Genomic DNA, 19468 nt, shown 5'->3' on the forward strand with positions numbered 1-19468 from the left:
GGCCAGGGAAAAGGATGAACAAAGATAGGGGACAACTTCCATATGAGACATGAAGAGTAGCTCTCTGGTCTGGAAAGAGGTGAGTGACTAAAAGAGAGATGTGTAACTTTATTTGGGCACAGAGGAGGGAAATAGGGAATGATGGAATGATTGTTAAACATCTTTCATTACGAGAGCTAGGGCGGCCAAATGAAACTTGCATGTGGCAGGTTTAAGAAAACAAACAGAAAGAAGAGAAAATGGTACTTCACGCAACATATAATTAAGCCATAGATATTCCTTGGCATGGGAGGGTGTGGCGATTCAAAGGTCACATTAGATCAATGGGAGGTGGGACAAAATCATGAAAGGAAAACTTGAAAAACAATTAAGTACAAACACTTCTGGCTCGATAATCACTGAGTCCCAAATTGGCAGATGAGGAAGAAGCGTTTCTACAGACTTTCCCGTCCTTGTGTTCTTCCTTTGCAGCCCGCTGTCTCTGAGACAGAATACTGGTCTGCATGGTCTTGTTCTGACCTGATTTTAGTGCCTGTAGTGCATGAAAACAGATTGTTATATAGCTAACAAAATACTCAGCAAATCTAATTTCTGAAGAGATATTTAGTTTCACATTTGCGAGCAACGTAGGCAAACCAGCACATTCTGATTCTGCAAAACATATCACAAAAAAATGTGATTTAGGCAACACAACACAACACAACCAGCCTATAGCAAATATAACATGGTCATTTGTCTTGTGTTGTGAACCTAAAGGAGGCTGGAGAGCTGGACACACACCCAAATGTCAGAGATAAAAAGGTATTTATGTCTTCTATGCAGGTGCACTGAAACACTGATCTCATACAAACAGGAATATCTGACTCTAATTTTCTTACTATCGAAGCTGGAAGCCCAGATGACAGAGCAGTACGCAGCAGCCTTGCGCTGACAGTGATTGCAGCGGTTTGGTCTGTATAGCAGGATCTGAATGTAGCTCAGTGAATACAGCAAGAGAGTTAATGAAAATGAAACAAAGTAGTGAGTAGTGGTTCATTTAGTGAGCCTCAGGCATAAATATTTATGAGTTGACTGCTCTTATCATGGCCTAAATCCTAGAAGAATTCACAGTCTCTGCCCCCAGAAGTTTTTATTCAACAAAATTGACATGGAAATCAGCTTTATTTGCATCAAAGCAGTACAAAACTTTTTTCCATCACGTGCTGCATGAGATGGTGGATTGGCCGTGAAGGGCTTCATGGAAGAACTTTTCTATCAGGAAAGACGTGACTGATGGGGAAAGAGTTGCTTGATGTGTAACCCACAAAGGATATGAGTTATTACAGACCCAGCTGGAGAGCTTTACAGATCAAATGCGCTTGGCGCTGAAGGATGCTGGATCAATCACTCCTGATTGGGCCAAGATGGCAGCTGTCACGAGCAGTTAGGAGTGGAGAGGAGGGTATTCCTGGTGTGGGAGTTACAGAGGGAGGGACGGAGGAATGAGCGGAAGGGGCAGAAAATTATCTTGGGCAGAAGGGGTAGAGGGAGAAAATGCCAGCCACAGCCGAGGAAGGAGCCATTTTCTGTATAGACATAAATATGGTGAAGAGATGCTTGAGAGACCGACAATACGGTGAGGGCTGGTGCCTCTGGGCTGGGGAAGGTTTGTGCAGCCAGCCCACAGCTGGAGAGCCCTTCTTAGATCAGCACGGTGGTCGGGGCGGTTGGGCTCCGGCACAGGTCTCGCTATCAGCAGCCCCAGGCAGGGCAGAGGAGTTTGTGCGAGGAAGCCTCCTGAGAGATAAAACAGTGGCAGAAAGAAGATACGGTCACTGAACCGAAAAGGCATTAATGAAACCATCAGAAATATTCCTCTTACTCTCTGCTTTGTCATTTAAAGAACGACAACCCATTCAGAAGCAACTTTTACATGAGTAATACGTCTAAGGATTCAGGAAATTCTTAATGGGATGTAGGACTTGTCATCTGTGTGCCAGTAGTTCAGATGTAGTCCAGATTTTAGTGGGCTCAACGTTAATAACATCTGATAGCACTTTGATGGCCTTTATGCTTTTTCAACTCGTTCCAGGTGGAGATGCACCCACATCACAAAAACACTCTCATATAATGAATGTTAATAGCACGTGTGGTGGCAGGCTCAGCAGAGGCAAAAGCTGAGACTCCAGCTGAGAGGAGTCCCTGTAGTCCCCTTTGCTTCCAGGTTCCCAGCATACCTTGTGATTCTAATTTCCAGACCGCAGGGTGCATCAAATGTAGAATGTGTGGCTGTTGCATGCAATATGAGTGGTTTGTGAACCCAGAATGATGAGTCTTACTATTTTCCCTGGCTTTCACAATTGGAACACTTTTATTTTTATGTATTATTCTTATTTATTATTATTATTATTATTGTTATTATTATTATTATTAAGCACCTCCACAAGCTGTACTCAGCTGTTCTGCCAGAACATACTATATTCTAAGAGCAACTTAAAGTATTTAGTTAGGCTACCTTACCTAAGGCTTCTTCCTCACCTTATGTACCACATACATGGTAGAAAAAATATTTCTCAAGCCATTCAAAATGATAGCCTGCATTACACCCAGAGCAAGGGAGATCAAGTTGCTCAGGATAAATTTCAATTATCTTTGTTAAAGTACATAGGCACAGATGGTGACAGAAATACCAGGAATTTGCTTCATCACTCATAGCAAGTAATGGCTGCGTGGAGACAACAGATCTCTCATATACAAGGCCAATATTTTTAGCATAGTGGCCCAAGATCTAAGTGCAAACCTTCATGGACAATGAAGTCCGTGAATGCATTGCTTGTGCGTGCCAATAGCTGGTTGTCTGCACGTGGTACTCATCAGAGAGTTTTAGGAAGTGCTTGGACAAATGTTAGTTGGCTTGTGTGCTCACGGTTTTGCATGCGAATGTGAGCTTTTTTTTTTTTTTTTTTTTTGCTTTGAGTTAAAAATTCAGTCCCTCAGTAGATAAAATCTAGTTCTTTTGAGGCTAGTTCATAGTTTTTCAAGCTGATGGAGCTCTCAGTGGCTGGGCACCACCAGAATCCTGCTGACACTGAACTTGTGCATAAACCTTTATGTCTGTGCGTTTTCAGGATGTACCAAAGACCAGAGGAAATGGAAAGAAATGAGCAACAAGGGAAGGGAAAGCAAAGCAAGAAGAAAAGAGTAGAGATTTGACAGTGAAAAATGAATTGCTGTGTTAAGCATCTACTGATGAGAAATCAGGGTAATGGTGTTGTCTAAGAACATCGACTCATTACATTATCTGCTTCCACAAAGTCCTGTGTGAACAGGAAAACTGAGAGAGAAGACACCACAAAATCAGCATATAAAATTGCCAATGTACTCGATGCGCTGCTGGAAGAGAGTTATTTGATCTGCTGTGCAATGCAGACTGTCATCATGCTCTCTGATCAGTGCCCTGTAGGGGAAAGCCACCCCTTTGCTGTCTTCTGTCACATGTGACAACAAGATTTGAGAAGCAGTGCCAGAGTTGGAGGCTGGGGCTCTGCCTGTGCGTTCCACAATTTCCCCACCTTACACTGTTCTTGTGGCAAGTAATAGAAGTTGTTGCTGCGACAGGAATTTGGGAGTTTGGGGAATTCGGTGTATGTATGAAGCCTTCTGCCCACCAGCTTGACTTTAGGCTGTTTTTCTCTTACACAACCATCCAATGTCTCAGGAGAGCATTGACTGCCTAGATTTCATTGATGCTTAATGAATAGTTTTCCAAATACACTTGCCAGCCAAAAGCTGCTGTGCTTCCTGGATGGTAGAACTGGCTGATGCCTGGATAAAAACTTCTGATGACACTTAAAAGAAGTTTGAAGAAAACAGAAGGTTTGAATATATCATAGCAGCATTTTCATAAAATGTTTTCAAAGCAAATCTGAATTTGTAGGAGCATGTTTAGCTGAGCTGCAAAATATTGATGGTCAAAAGAGGGCTTTTGAAAAGGTTTTAGCAACTTCATCCTTGAATGACTCCCTGAGATGAGCCATTCATGTGAGTAAGAAAGGAAGGACCTGAAAGATAAAGCTTTTTGTGATGCCCCCATGCTATTGCTGTAACTCCAGTTTCTCACATAGAGATGGTGACGTGCCAGGTGACTCTGGTGAAGAAAGAGGACTGGCTTTCTCCAGGGCTGATTCCAAGTTTTTCCATATCTCCCAGCAGAAGACCAAACTCTGGTATCATCTACTTCAGACAAAGAAATACGTGGCCTTCTATGTTAAGACAGCTTTGTAGTTACTTAGAAGAGGAAAAAAAAGAGCAAATGAAGGCTCATGAACTTTCCTTGGAGTTTAAGAGCAGGACATGATTTGCTGTACTAAGACGTTTGATTTACTGTCTGGGTCTGTAAATAAAAAGTGCGTGCCTGGGCTAACATTTGACAGCCAACAGCACTTCTTTTCTATCTGCTCTGCAAGAAAAGTTACGCTGCCAAATGCTTTTTACAGCAATTTGCTATGCTGATGAAACAAATATATTTTGTGCTCAAAGAGATTAAGGACTGGCATGTATACATGTTTCTACTTTATAGAAAAGCCATTTCTAAGTGCTACCTAAGAAGCAGAGGGCTGAATTCTGATCTTCTTGAAATCCATGGCAAAGCTCATGGTGCCTTTAGCAAAATCAGGTTTGGAAACAAGTGACAGATAGAATATGTTTTGCCATTAATCCCTTTGATCCTGGTTTTAGAAGACCAGTTTCATGTCTAAACTGCCACCCCATGGAAGGGTTTTTCCTACACACAAACTGGCTAAATTCCTAATGGTTGTTGCTTGTGTTTTCTTTTTCTAATGAAAGGGCTGGCTATTTTTCCTCACTATCAGCAGTGACCTGCAATCAGGACACGATTGCAGACCCTGGAGACAGGGAAACTTCTCAATGAAATACACCCAAGTTCTTCTTGGTCAATAATGGACAAACATAAGAAGTGTTTTATACTTACATCAAGCACTCTTGTGGTTAGTAATTATTTTTTCTGTGGCCATGTTTTGTCATTGGTTTTGGGCAGAGCTCCCTGTCTCCGTTCCCGTCAATGGCCCAGCACGCCTTCGGATCCTCAGGCAGAACCCGTGACGTGTGACGTGCTCCCTGGGACACCGTGGCTCACCCTGTGACGGGCCAGAATCTCACTTCTTCCTTGGAGAAGCATGGGCATTCCCTCTGTTGGCCTTGTTTTCCATTAAAAGAGAACAGGGAAGCAGAAGGACCGATATTAACAATGCTATAAACACAGCAACTAAGGAAGTAATTTATCTCAGTCTCCAGGTGATTTTAAAATAGATTTTAGGGATGATGTTCAAATAAACACTTTGACCAACTCTTGAGCTAAATCAAAGCCCAGTGGTTTTAAAGTCAGACATTTTATTTTTTTTCATTTATAAGCTTTTACTCATGGGAACAGGAAACCATGTTAGAAACTGTTCTCAGTATTTATACTGTTTGGAAAAAGGTGTCATAAAAAAACATTAGGGAGTCTGTTCCTGTAAAATTCTCCAGCCTACCACTTCAGACAGAAGAATTTGAAGTAGTTGACTTTGGTAAAAGCTTCTTTGATCCAAAAAATCTCACCTGCTTTTTGGTCTAAATAGCATCACCGAGGAGCTATACAACCTTTCATAGTACTTCAATTATAAATAAGGAGGACAAAAGGTTTGGGCCCTGATTCTGACTTCACTTTCAGCAGTTTCAGAGGGAAGCAGCTCTGTCAAAGTCAGCAAAATCATTAAATTATAAATGCAGCATGGGATTAGGGTCAGACTCCTTGAATTCTGTTAATAATTATTATTGCTCGTGTTTATTATTTTTATTATGGCAGTTCCTTGGAGCATCTTAGATAAGGACCTTAAGTAACCATCCTTTATCTCAGAGTTTCTAGCTCCATGCCTGCTGCAGCATGCATCCCTCTGTAACTAAAGCAGACCTTATCACTTCCTGCCAGTGCTGGCTAAGCAAGAAAGAAAAAATCTTTATGGCGAGTGTACAAATATGTGTCACTGGGTGATTGAGTAGATCTGTGAAGCAGCTGCGGTGTATTTCAAAAAGGAAGGAACCTAGTGAAATAGGAGCCGTCAATGTAGAAGCTTCATGCAACACAATGAAATTTCATGACAAGGAAAGTGTGTTCATTGCCTGGTTGTCCTGTTCCAGCTGTGTCACTTCACCCTACCAGCTGTGGTCCAGCTCATGGGCACTTGACCTGACCAATCAATCAGTCAATGCCTGACCAATGCATTAGTTTGGGGTGTTAGTATTTATAAATACCTGTTATGATCTCTACATAAACCTCTTGGATGACTCCTCTGAATATTGGGAAAAACATGAGTTTGTCAGTCTTCAGTTGTTAATTTAGCGTTCAGCAATGATCTGGATAGCTCTTGGTCAAGGTTCTTGCAGCTGCCTGGAAAGCTGGAAGAATGGGCTAATCCAACACAGCAAGAATTTGACAAGCACAGCGTGAGTAAAACATTTTTCCCCTCTCCAGAGTGGGGAAAGAGAAATGTGATAAACTTGCAGAATTGCAAATCATTGAGTACATTTTATGAAACTGGACTAGAAGGCATGTACATCAGGGAAGTGATTATATAGAAGTGTTTATGGTCGTTAAGATTATGTGATTTATAGTAAGAGAATCTGTATTCATGAGTCCATGAGCATCACTTGTTCACAGACAAGAACCAAGCTGGAAAGGTTGCAGAAAAGAGATCAGTCAGGAGAGCAACCACACTTGAGTGCTTGTTATTTGGTGAGAATGGACTGAGAGAGACTGGTAAATCCTCAGAGAAGACTTGTTTCAATTCAGAGCCTGTCTGACTCGCTCTCTGAAACTTTTGTCAAAATTGGGCAGATAGATGCTAAGCTGGGAGAGACCTTCATAGCAAGAAGGACTTGAAACAACATGATTTAAAGAAAAGGAAAGTAAAGCAGATTATGATGTCTGAGAGAGAGCTGGGCAATGCACAAACAGTCCGACAGGTTATAACTGTCAAATTTGGCAAGGAGATGAACTCCTGGACCTAGGATGGCCCTTCCTTCACTTCTGCAGTCCTATATGGATCTCTGGAGTTAGCAAAGCATGACGTATCTTTGCAGTCTGTTAGCACTACAGAGGTCTCCCTGTCCTTGCAGTCTGGAGAATACATCCCTGCTCCTTCCTGCAAGATTAACATAGAGATAACCTCTCTGGACTAGCTGCCTACTTTAATTTAATTCATAGTCCCAGAAAACACAGTGAGTGAAGGGAAGTTAAATTTGCATTGCAACTGGAAAGCGATATACACAAAATATTGTCCACTTGAGCTGAAGTTCTCTAAAACTCCCAGAGCCTTTTAAACCAAATAGGTTCCTTACTACCTCCTACTTGTTGAAAATAAAGAGAAGCCAGAATGCCAACAGAAAAGCAAAGCAGAGAAGCTGGTCGCAGCCTAAGTCTGTCTGGGCCCTGAGGGCACTAACAGGTCATAATGTCCCCCCCTGGGACTCCCCCCACCCTCCCCAGTTGCAGCCCAGGACCAGCGGTTCCTGCCCCAGCAATGGCATAGGATGCCAATCTCCAGCTCCCCACAGCCCTGCTCTGCCCAACCATGGACCCCCCTGAGCCGGGCTGACCCACAGACTGACGTCCCAGCCGGGCCTCTAGTGCTCACAATCTCAGCAATTTCTGTATCTACATATTAAGCATAAGTTCTACACTCTTGTAGAGTTGTGATCATTATTATATTGGGGGTGTCTTCTAATTATTTATCAGCACACTGTCCTCGTGGGTGCAGGAACTCCTGTCTCTGTTCCGCGGAGAGAAAAGACAAGAGTGGAAACATTAAATATTTTGCTTTGGGTTTGAACCTAAATGTGTTGGGTGTTCATGTGGGCTTTTTCATCATGATGTCCTCCTTCTGAGAGGAGGAACCTACATGTGTAAATACTCCACGAGAGTATCTGCTTTTGGAGCTGGGGTCTTCGATTACAGGAGGATGCTGCCTACCTTGCAGGTGAGTTGCTTCCACGTCTTGCCACCACACTCATCTTCGTGTACTCTGTGACTCCTCCTGCTTCTGGACATGCAGAGTTTAACTGCTCTTCCCATGGCAATAAAAGCTGAGGTGTCATAATGTACTGTTGATCTATCAAAATGTTTTAGCAATGTCAGATTCATTATTCTTTCAGCTGAGAGTTCACAAGCGCACATACGATCTGTTGCCTCTGTTAGGCATAGGGCAATCTTCAGAAGGACAGTCAAAACAAATAGGTTATGGCAACCAGTAAGTGCTTAAATTCCTAGAAAGGCTTTCCAAGTCATTGTGTACTTATGCTCTGACATGACCCGAAGACCATTCTGAGTGAAGGATATAATTTACAAAGAATTCAGTCCAGGTGGTTTAGCAGGCTATGTGCTTAGCTTGTAAAATAAATGGAGTCATAAATATTAATAAGTATCCTGAGTCCTTACCTAACAACACTGTGCTAGGAACCATTTTTCTGACTTCAGCTTTTCTTTTTGTTCTGGAGCCAGAGACCTTTGGTGGAGGCAATCAGCTAGGTAGGGCAGGTAGGCTCTTTGGGGTACCAGGAACCCCAACACACTGACAGAATGCTTGTGTTTACTGGCAGCACTTCCAGTTTGATGGCTGGTTCTTTGAAACTCATCTATATGTGGTCATCATCAAGATACAAATCTCAGCTATTACATCTCCTGTCCCCTCCCCTCCCAAAGTTTTACATTTCTAATTGTCCTGAGGGACATTAATTGTTTCCTAATGGGTTAAGCTCAACTTTCTATATATACACCATACTGTCTTGATGAATGTATCATCTGTATTTGAGGAAGTCCATAAGCATCCATTAAATATAACCTGGAACTTCACAGCCAAGTGCCTGTCTCAGTGTTCTCTGGATGCTTTACATCCTCTGACATGATTCAGATGGATCTCCATGGTGAGAGGACAAGGCGCTGCTTGCATAGCACAGGTAAACTCCTAAATTCAAGCGACCAACACCAATTGCAACTCTTATTTTCTTCAAAAGAAAAACAAGGACCTTAAACATGACCCTATCCCCGAATAATGCAGCTCCTGCCATTTAGTTGTACTGCTGAAGTCCTGGGAGATGCCTCAGTGCATTTCAAAGACAATACCATCGTTCAAGTCAAGGGAAGTATTGACTCAGTAAGGCCTGTGGACTCAAGGCCTTTAATTGCCCTCTTCTCTGTAATTGTGTGTGCAGAAGAGACCTGGTGATTCCCAGCTGTGGGCACTCCCCACATCTGCCTCAGCATCCGTTGCAACAGTAATATGGAAAGTCATTCACTGGAAAATAATACACAACAATAATACTCTATATTTCATACAGAGTATGGAAATAATGCTCTGTATTTCATGACTATATTTCTAAACCTCCCTCAAAGCTAAGAAGTTATAATTATTTAATGAACTGGGGAGATGAGGGATGTGGAGGAGTGAAGAGGCATGCCTGAGGTCACCCACTGGCAGGGTTCCCATAAGCTGCCAGCTCTGGGCTCCCAGTCCTTGATCTTACGAAATTTATGTTTTAGTCCTGCTAAGTGCTGGACTCAGGGGCTCTTAGTTAATATTTCTCATCCCTACCCTAGGCAAGGTGGGAGGAAAGAAAGGAGGGGAAGGAGAGGTCATTTCTCATTGAGTTGACTTAAAAGTAATCTGGAAATGCACAGGATGCTCTAAGTTAGGCTGCTCTCCTGAGACAGGGGCACTGCTCCAAGCCTTCATCCCCATCTTCAAAAGAGGGGAACCAAGCACGCTCGTGCCTGAGCGTGGGTGTCACAGAGCTACCCACCGTGAGCAGAACAGCTCTGCTCCGGTGCAGGCAGCGTGCTCTCTGCCTTGTCTCGTCTGGAAAACAGGTATGAATCCGAGGGAAAGTGCGAGAAGAAACAGGGCAGAATTGTCAGTACTAAAGTTTGCTCTCACACTTCGGGTCAGAGACCAGGTTGTCTCCTGCTGCCAAAGACTGATTTTAATATTTTGGCTTTGGCTATCTGCACCTCTCAGAGCTTGTGCCCTACCAAATCTACATCTTCACTGCTTCTCTTTAGTAGAGCTGGCATGAGCAAGGTGTGAAGTAAGCACTGACATCAGTAAATACAGAAATTTTCACACTGTGGCAGCACATTTGGGATGGGCAAATGCCCTGGATTTTTGCTAGGCACTTTTTTTATGTGGTGTCACAAGGCAAGCTGTGCTGACACAAGGTAGCACTGATTAGTGTAGTGCTCCCAACACAGCAGCAGCCTTTGAAGGAGAAGATCTGGGAATTTTTAAAATGCCTTGAGGAGTTCATGGGAAAGAGCTATGCCAGCCAGAACATCTCTCCTAATGGTCAGATTTTTCAGACAACTTCGTGGTGGGGGTTAGACACTGAAGGGATGCATGGGATGCTTCTTCCCACCACACAAAAACTCATCTCACTGGTGTAGGGCTGGTCCAGACGGCACCAGTGGTCCTACTGGTGCCAGAATCTGCTGAGTATTGCTGTATTGCTATGCCACATGTCTCTGCCAGGTCATACTCTCCCTATCTGAATGCACTTGAAGATTTCGACATTGGCCTATGAAGCTTGCAGAAATAAGAGTAAAAGGCTTGGAGGTATTTACTTCGGGGAATACCTAGGAAAAAACTAAGTTACTTGATCCCGACACAAGCCATCCTGGTTTGGGATTACGTTTTTCAGTATTACGGTTGCCACTGAAAAATAGTAGAAATGTATTTATGGAAAATGATCTTTTTCTTTAACATTTCTTCCTAGAAATGTCTCTTTCTTTCCATTCTTCACTCAGTAAGGGTGACAGGATACTCTCTCTGCAGCATCCCTTTCACAGCTCTACTTCTTTCTGGAGGGAAGTAAAGCTGTTCTTAAGTAACTGCAAAACGAAGGATGTGTGATAACGATTATGGTCTGACCTTCATAATCTCAGCCCTCAGAAGTAAGGTTGGAGTGATGCCTTTTTAGGTATTATTGTGGAAGAACCTTCCTTCTCATTTTGTTTCTTACAGATTCTGCTTTTTGTGCTTTTAACGGTGATAATATGAAATAAAAATAGGGGGGAAAAAAGAATTAACGATTAAAAAATTCTCGTTATATTAGCATAGGTGAGTTTTAGTGCAGGTAACTTTGCTTTTTGTATTTCCTATGTTCACTTAGAGTTACCTGTAATTGCAAATGCCTTGTCTCTATTTTTGTTGTTCAGGCTTGTTGGTTATTTGGGCTGGGAACAGAAAATCCCTTTCGTTCGGTTACCTTAAGCCACTAGATGGTGCAACCAGCCCTCGTTCCTTCGGGAGACCAACTGCCACCAGATGGCAACGGCTGGAGCTCAAGAGCTGCACGGAGATGGCTTGAGTCAATCTTTGCATTTAATCTAATCCTGACAGCCATTTGACACCGCCTCGGGATCTGGTCCTGCACCGCTAGTGTCCATCTGCTTTGGGAAGCGGAGAATGACTTAGAAAATTTTATGTGACGTTAGGAGCAAGTTGCTTTGCGTAGGAATAGCGGCATTTGTAGGTGGAGACTTTAGAAGCGGTAGCAGATGAATAAAGCTTAGGAAGGAAAGAATAGCAAAATGCTTAGACTTTACATAGAAAAGTCAATCTGTTATTAATTTTAAAGTGAGACCACAAAGATCCCTTAGCGTGATGCCTTACATTTACCTACACACAGGGAGCATTAGATTTTAGGATGCTCATCAGTCAATTCCTATTTTAACCCTTCTCTTAGACAAAAATATATAGCATGTGTCGAAACATCTCAAATTTCTTAACCATGGCCATATGAATGGGTAAACTGAGGCACAGAAATCCCAAAGTGATACAGCAGCTCAGGGCCAGCACCAGAAACTGGGGCTGGTGACTCTGCAGTGGTGCTGTCCCCCCACCCCGCCCCTCCCCAAATCCTCTTCTATTCCTCCGCAGGTGAAAAAAGAATTTCCTCCAGAGGAAGTGACGAAGCGTCTGTTCCTCAGCCAGACCCACCCAAACCGATATGGGAGGTGGCCAAGGAAAACTGAGGCCTTTGCAACCCTGGTTCATGCGTGAGGAACGCCAGGAGGGGTACAGCCACTGCCCCACGCAGCTGTGCGTGTCTCCAGGGAGAACCACTGGCTGCTGGCGAGAGAATATGATCTAGAACTGGGCACTTTCTGCTCTGTTTTTCATTTTTCATCACTTTGGCTGAATGACCTAAAGCAAATTACAGCCTTCCTTGGCTTCATTTGCCCTTATCCACTGAAGTGTGGTAATAATACCTTTGAGGACTGTGGCAAAGCCTCATATGCTGTTTGTTCAGCATATGTTAAAAGATTTAATTAATACTGGAGGAGGGACTAGATTTTAATTCTTTGTTCTCAGAATTGATCTCTACAGGCCTTTCTAGCATTAGAAAATGAACATACAAGCCATCTCGGACAGAAAGACTTATTTTGAAGTTTTTCTGTCTTAAAGTGCCAAAAAATCACTGGACAGAAAAAAAAAAAGAAGATAATAAAAAAGGCAAAACAAACCACCACCCATCACAGTAAAATTAAAACAATGGTCAAAACAAACCGTAACAGAGTCAGAACAATGTTGACTTCAGGGTGTGTTGGAAGACAGGGGAGCTCTTGGAAGTCATGTCACCAAGCATACCCCCTATACAACTGGCGGTGGAAGATGGATAATCACTTCGGGAGTTCAATGGGAGGGTGTTTGTTACCATTTCAGGATTAGGAACAGAGTGAGAAAGAAGAAATAAATCCTTTGGTACTTGATTTTCTTTGAGCAATAGCTTTCTTAAAATAAAGAAGCTGCAAGAGCTCACCCTTTCTGCTTTCTGGAAATAGTTGAGGAACACGAGTAATGTAAGGTGGGTAGGAATATGGTTGCTCCAGGAGTTTTGTTTGGACCAGGACTGCACTTGGAAGTGAATCTCTTGCTTTTCCCCACTTGCTGCACTTGGATTTGCACCCCAGAGTGGGCACATGGGATCCCTGGGAACCTGCAGGGTCCTCATGAGGAACCTGCCTGAAGTACTTCCATTGCTGATGGCTGCTGGGTCGACAGGAGCAAACCAGACCTCATCCAAGGTAAAACCCCTGAAACACAGACAGTGTGGACAGGAGTCCCCATTGCCAGCTGTGCCGCTCTGCAGACCTGCTCCTACTGTGCTGCTTTACTTGCTCAGGTAGACATGTAGTAACTGGTGCTGAATCCTGTCGGAGGCAAGGTCCAGGAAACTATCCCCTGAGGGTGAATACAAATGGTGATATTCATCCTACCTAACTGGAGTGACTGGAGACAGACAGAGGCATGCAGTCTGAGTCACGTCAAGACCTCCTTTGTGGTCAGAGGAGAGAAATTGGAATTTCCAACCCATATCTCAGCACTGATGAGGGAGAGAGCCCAGACGTCTTTCTTCTTGATGGATGAAACAACGTGAGACGTTTCTGTGCACACATTCTAGCAACCAGTTATGCTAAGACAGTGATTTGCTGTTGTAATATGGTGAGCATTGGTACCATGGCACTTATGGTCTTCCTTACCTTCCTTGCCTTTTCCTCCCTTTCCCTTCCATCCCCTGATCCTTCCAGCCCATCCGTGCCCGATGCTACCCCACACTGCTTGTTGTGGCACTTCTGCTTGTGTGGCCAACCTGGAAGCCGGATTAGGGATCGGATCCGATTGAACGATACCCTGAATACACAAGTTTTCTTTTCAGGCAGATCAGTTCCCCCATCGGTTTCACACCATGCCCATGAAAACAGCTGGGGGAAGGATGTTCTCACAACCACTCTTTAAAGCTGGAGTCACCACTGAGCACTTCTAAATGTCACATAGCAGCCTAGGGGTGAAATCTATGTCTCCACCCAGATTTCACACTGAAACAGCATCCCTGAGATAGCCCCCTCAATAAGTATCGTGCCTTTTTTCTGCTGTGGATTCCTGGCCTTCATTGGAAGCCTCCAAACATCATTTTTACTTTACAGGTTATCTCTGAAGCAAACTCTGCCATTTCCATCCCGCTGCAAGCAGTGATTTTCCTATTCTGTAGCTGGTCAATATTTGAATTGGCAAGAAGGTGGGTGTTTCAAAGGACAGATAATCTTTTGTTTGTTCTCTTCCAACCTTGCTCATACTCAGCCCAGACTTCTGCTTAAATGTCGCCGGTTTCTCTTATTATTGTTATTTTTAGTGGAATTTAAGTTGCAATGGTAGAGGCCATAGGGCTCGAATCATTCCAGCTAATAGTTTTGGTAGCGCGGCTGATTATAACTGCATGAGGCAGATCTGATGTAAATACACGAAATGTCAGCTCCGGCACCACCGCCCCATCCCAGAATAACACCGACCTTACCACCCCTTTAAACGCTGCTCCCGCTGCTGAACTTTTCCTGCCCTGAATGCAGGAGGAAATACAACGCATGGGGAAATATAATGGCTGCCAGCAATGGCAATAAATAGATCGTGGATGACTCCGTTGAAATCGGGAAGGAAAAGGAGACGTTAACCAGCGGCGACGTGCTCCTAAGTGTCATTCCCGGGCCACGGAGTACGGCGTGCGACCTTGGGGTACCTTTCTGTGAGGAGGGGGGAGAAATGGGCGCAGATCCCTGCCGATGGCCCCGTGCTGCCTCCTTCACCTTCCCCGCAGCCTGCCAGCCCTGCACGTTTGCAGAGGTTTCTCTGTGTTTGCTTTCGAAGGGGGGGAGACAGGGCAGGTGCTGTGGGTGCAGAGCAAACACAGCGGCCACCGTGCCCTCCCCCTGCGCCCGTCCTCCCCGCCTGCCTTCTCCCCTCTCCCCTCCAACGTCTCCCACCCCGAGCAAACCTCACGTCGGTTCGGACAGAAATCCAGGCAGAATTTAATGTCGCTTAGAGCAGCGTGAACTTGCCAAGGAAGGCTTCAGAGGGAGAAAGAGAGCGATGGAGAGCAGGGCAGCGTCAGCGCTGTGCCAGTCGGGCTGCTGTGCGGATCCACGCCCGCACAGGGGTGCACAGAAGGGTGAAAACTGACCCAAATTCACCTGCCCGCCACCGATTTATCACTCTGGGCTTTGTCAATGTCCTCATTTACGTTTGCGCAAGCCTTATCTGTGACTCCGTGACTTGGAGCCACAACAGGCCATATTTTCCCAGGCAGTGGTTATTGTCAGATAAGAGTAAGAGAAAACAGAAGTGCAGTTCATGCACAGGGGGAGATGGTGGCTGTACGTGTACAGAAAATAAGTCCAAGCATTAATTTTGCTATCTGCCCAATGAATGTTGCTTCTTTTATTAGAAAGGAATGACGGGAAATCACTAACAAAATGCTCAAGAGTTATACCGGAGCAAGCAAATTATTTTGGTGAGTATTAGTTAACATTTGTCAATTAATTTGTTTTGGGCAAACACAAATTTTAAAAAGAGCAAGATCTGTTCCCTAAAGGTACCATCTGAACACCTACCATCAAAGCATTGTGCTTTAAATAGTGTCGTATATCCATAGACAATTCCTGGCAAGGCTTACGTCACCCAGAAAGGAAACGTTTAACATTTAAAAGATGTCTTTGTTTCTGTTTATTGACCCCCTCTATACACTTCAGACCTGGTTCTTTCGCTGGTTCTCCAAGTTCTGTATATAGAACTGACAAATAGAAACAGAAGCATGTTATCTGTGTAATCAAATAAAACTAAATCACATAGAAAAGAGTTTCTAATATTATCAGCCATTTACACTGAATGGCTTGTTGCCTCATAAAGAAATTCAAATTAATTACAATATTTGATAAATACCAAGAAAGTGTGCTCTGCTTGTGCAATATCCACAAAGAGACGTTTCAACTACAGAATATTGCTTCTGCTTTTGTAAACATTTTAAATACAACACTGCTAAGTGGTTAATAGAAGTGCTGTTTGGACTTAGGTAGTCATGTTCAGTCTGCAATGGAACAAACTGCTCAGCTCGGTGCTGCCTAATAGAGGGGTGTTGCTAATAGCAATGATAAATCCCTACTGATGTATTAGTATCTGTATGGAGGTAGCTTGTAGTCCCAGTCCAGGACTAGAAGCCCTTTATGCTATGCACTGTATAACTAAATAATATAAAGGTAAGGACTGCCCAAAGTAGCATATAATCTACATCAAGCAGAAGAGAGGCAGGGAGAGCTGCATTAAGGAGCACAAGGGGAAAAATGGCATCATCTAACAATCAAGCAGGCAGCAATTTCTACGTGCCAGATGTCCACCTGCTTGCCAGGATTTTTCTGCTCCTCGTGGGCTGAAGGATAACACTGTTGCTTTAATTTTTCTTTGGAGAGTGCTTTTGGTGTCAAGAATAACAGGAGAGAAAGCACAAGATATTTCTTAGAAACATAACAAAGTCTGAGCATCAGCAGCAAGGTGAAAGCATCCTGGTAGCACAGAAGTGCCCAAGGACACACCTTCAGCCAGGCGCTGCGTTTATTTGTAGCAGCGTGCCTTACTTTGGTATTCATGGACACAGCCACTGCACTTTCCAGCAGGTGCAGTAAATGCAATTAGTTGCTATGGATATTGATCCTGCCTTTAGAGTCTAACTTTGAAGTTGTTTCGGGTTATCTGAAAAACAGAGATGTAGCGTGATGCTTTGCCTTAACTATGCTTGCAAATTATTTCTTTTATCCTTGATTTTTCCCTTTATTACTTTGCTTTCTCTTTTTTATTTATTCTTGAGAAGAGAGAGTCTATGCAAATACTGTGATTTGAAAATAGAGGCGATGGAGGCAGCCTATTGAAAGCTCCTTTCATGTAGATGTAGGCTCTAGCAGAGCTAAATTAGAGGTTGTTTTTTGCAAAAAGTGGAAGTTGGACTACCTGATTATCTTTGACAAAGAGAAGGCACATGGGAAGCAAACCATACAGTCTTTAATGATAGGTGAAATTAGGGAGATGTTCAAGCTACGTTTGGATTCAGAGTGAGACTGGGAACAGTCCAGAATTCAGAAGATGTCCAGCTCCTAACAAAAACAAGGGCTGTTTACAAATACCTAGATGTGAGCTTTGCATTTCCAGAACTCCTGAAGTTTACAGGAGCTTGATTCTCAGATCCTTGGCTTGGGTCTCCTCTCTCTGAAAGTACGTGGGATCTGCTACAATATACTTACATGACAATCTAAGAAGATACAGAAAGAAAATAAAGTTTCTAGAATAACAGAGGTGTACTTGTCAGGTTAATGGAAGAGAAGACGCAGTGCTCCGTGAGATAATTTTGCATCTGAAAAGTGCTTTGAACTATCAGGCCTGCATTTGAATCACTGCAATCCAAACAAAATATTATTTCACTACAGCCAGATGGTTGACAGTGTGTTGTTTAATATTTAACATAAAATACAGCAGAAGGATGTGAGGCCTCTTGCAGTTACAAAGAGGGAAGGAAATTCCAGTGTTCACCCTGGGCCTGATCTATGGTCCTCTAGAAAAAGAGGAAAGGCTCTTCAGAAATGATGCTAATTCAGGTTTCGTTTGCTGTAGATCTGTAGCAGACAATCAGTGGTGTCCAGCAGACAGAAAAGTGGATCAGGGAATTTTGGAGATATAAACAAAGATGTGGGCAAAATGTAAGCTACATTTTAAAAATCAATATTTAAATTTGGAAATTTAGCAGTTACAGGTATACAATGTTGAACAACTATTTTCTGTTAATATTTTGGTGCTTCATATTTTTATCAGAAGCTTTTTCTTATGGTGATTGTTCACAATGTACTATTTCAAACATCCTTCATTTCCCAAAAAAGGATTTTTAATGAGACTACTAGGAAAAGTTATCAGGAAACACATCATTACTCAGAAGCCAATTAGCACCTCCATCAGTTCTTCACCTTCTTTAGTGTAGGCTATCTAGGTGGTTAATTATAATTGTAATTACAGTTACAGATATAATTTGCAGCTTTCAGTGGATATCTCTAACCTGGATTCCTCATGAAAAAGGCACAGAAAGAGAAGGAAAAAATGAATGAAGATATGCACTCCTGCTAAAATCCAGAACCTTTTTTCCCCACGTCAGGGACTTAAATAATGAACTAGACCAGACTGCAGAGATGATATTCATCTGTAGTGCAAGTCAGTGTGCTGCTCTGTCCATTTCCTTTTAAATCCAGAGTATGCCCACAAAATGGACAAAATGGGATTTATGCTTTAAATCTGTGTATAATTCTTGTGTGAAGCACCTGTAGTACCTGGATTTCACGTCACTAACTGCAGTCATTTCTGAAAACGCAAACCCCACTTTCTTTATATAACAATTTCCTTTGATAAAAAACAAAACAAATGTAGCCTGTAAACCTGCAAGTGCTTATCCATAAAGCTATTCTTGTCCATAACTTCACACATATGATGGGACCCCCTAGAAGCTAAAAATCAAGCAAGTGTGTGCAAATATTCACTGGCATAGAGCCATAAAGCTCAGTAAAGGGCCTGAAAGTTGAAGGGAAGAGGTTATGAAAATGGCTTTCCCTTAATTTAACTGAATGAAGCAAACAAACCTTTGGAAAATGAAAATGAGGAAATCAGATAATGAATAACTATAAAGGCTCATTAGAACTTAGACGTGCTCCCCTCAAATATAATTATGCTTAATGTGATTTCATCAAATGTCACTGAAGAGCTGGAAACTCATAATGATGAAACACTTTTCGCTCCTTCTGCCCTTCAGTGAGAAGGTCTCATCAGGCTTTATAAATATTGACAATGACTGACTCTTCCTGCAGGGAAAATCTGGTGACTGGAAAACATGGATGCTTAATCTAATACACAGCCCAGCCAGCGTCACACGTCGGGTGCGAGATCGAGCCTCTCGGCCCCACACCGCACCGCTCAGCCATCCTGCCTGCATCCCACACACCCGCAGAAAGATGCTGCTGCTGCCTCTTGCTCCAGCACCCCCGTGTCAGCCTTGGATGGGTTGCAGGTCGACCTGCCGTACCTGGTACGTGAGATCCTGGAGCAGAGGAGGGACAGCGATGCTGCCCCGTGCCTCTAGTAAGGTACTTAAGCAGGTGGACCCCCCCGGTGATGCTCAGAGGTGGGAAAGTGTGTCAGCTCCGCTCACAACTCACGTATCAGGATGCTAAACGTTCGTCAGACCTGGATATCTAACTGTGGAACTTCCCTCCCCTAAACCATTTAAACTTTTCAGTGATTAACTAACCTGCATTGGATCAAAACTTCGGTTGTGGTGAGCTGCCATTGAAAGCTGAGGAACTAGAGTGATTTATGACTGGCCCCAAATATTTCATATGTGATTGGCTTTGCTCACACAGAAAAATTGAAGGGGAAATTAGATAAAACTATATAGGTTATATAAAACCACACAAAGCCAGGATTGTATGACAAAGAAGATATTCCGTATCGCAGAATCCTGATTTTACATAACTTCTCTCTTTCCTTTTCAGAAAGGTAGAAATGCTATACAGTGGAAGTTTTAT

The sequence above is a fragment of the Haliaeetus albicilla genome, chromosome 11, assembly GCF_947461875.1.
Source record: "Haliaeetus albicilla chromosome 11, bHalAlb1.1, whole genome shotgun sequence".
In the NCBI taxonomy this organism is placed as follows: Eukaryota; Metazoa; Chordata; class Aves; order Accipitriformes; family Accipitridae; genus Haliaeetus; species Haliaeetus albicilla.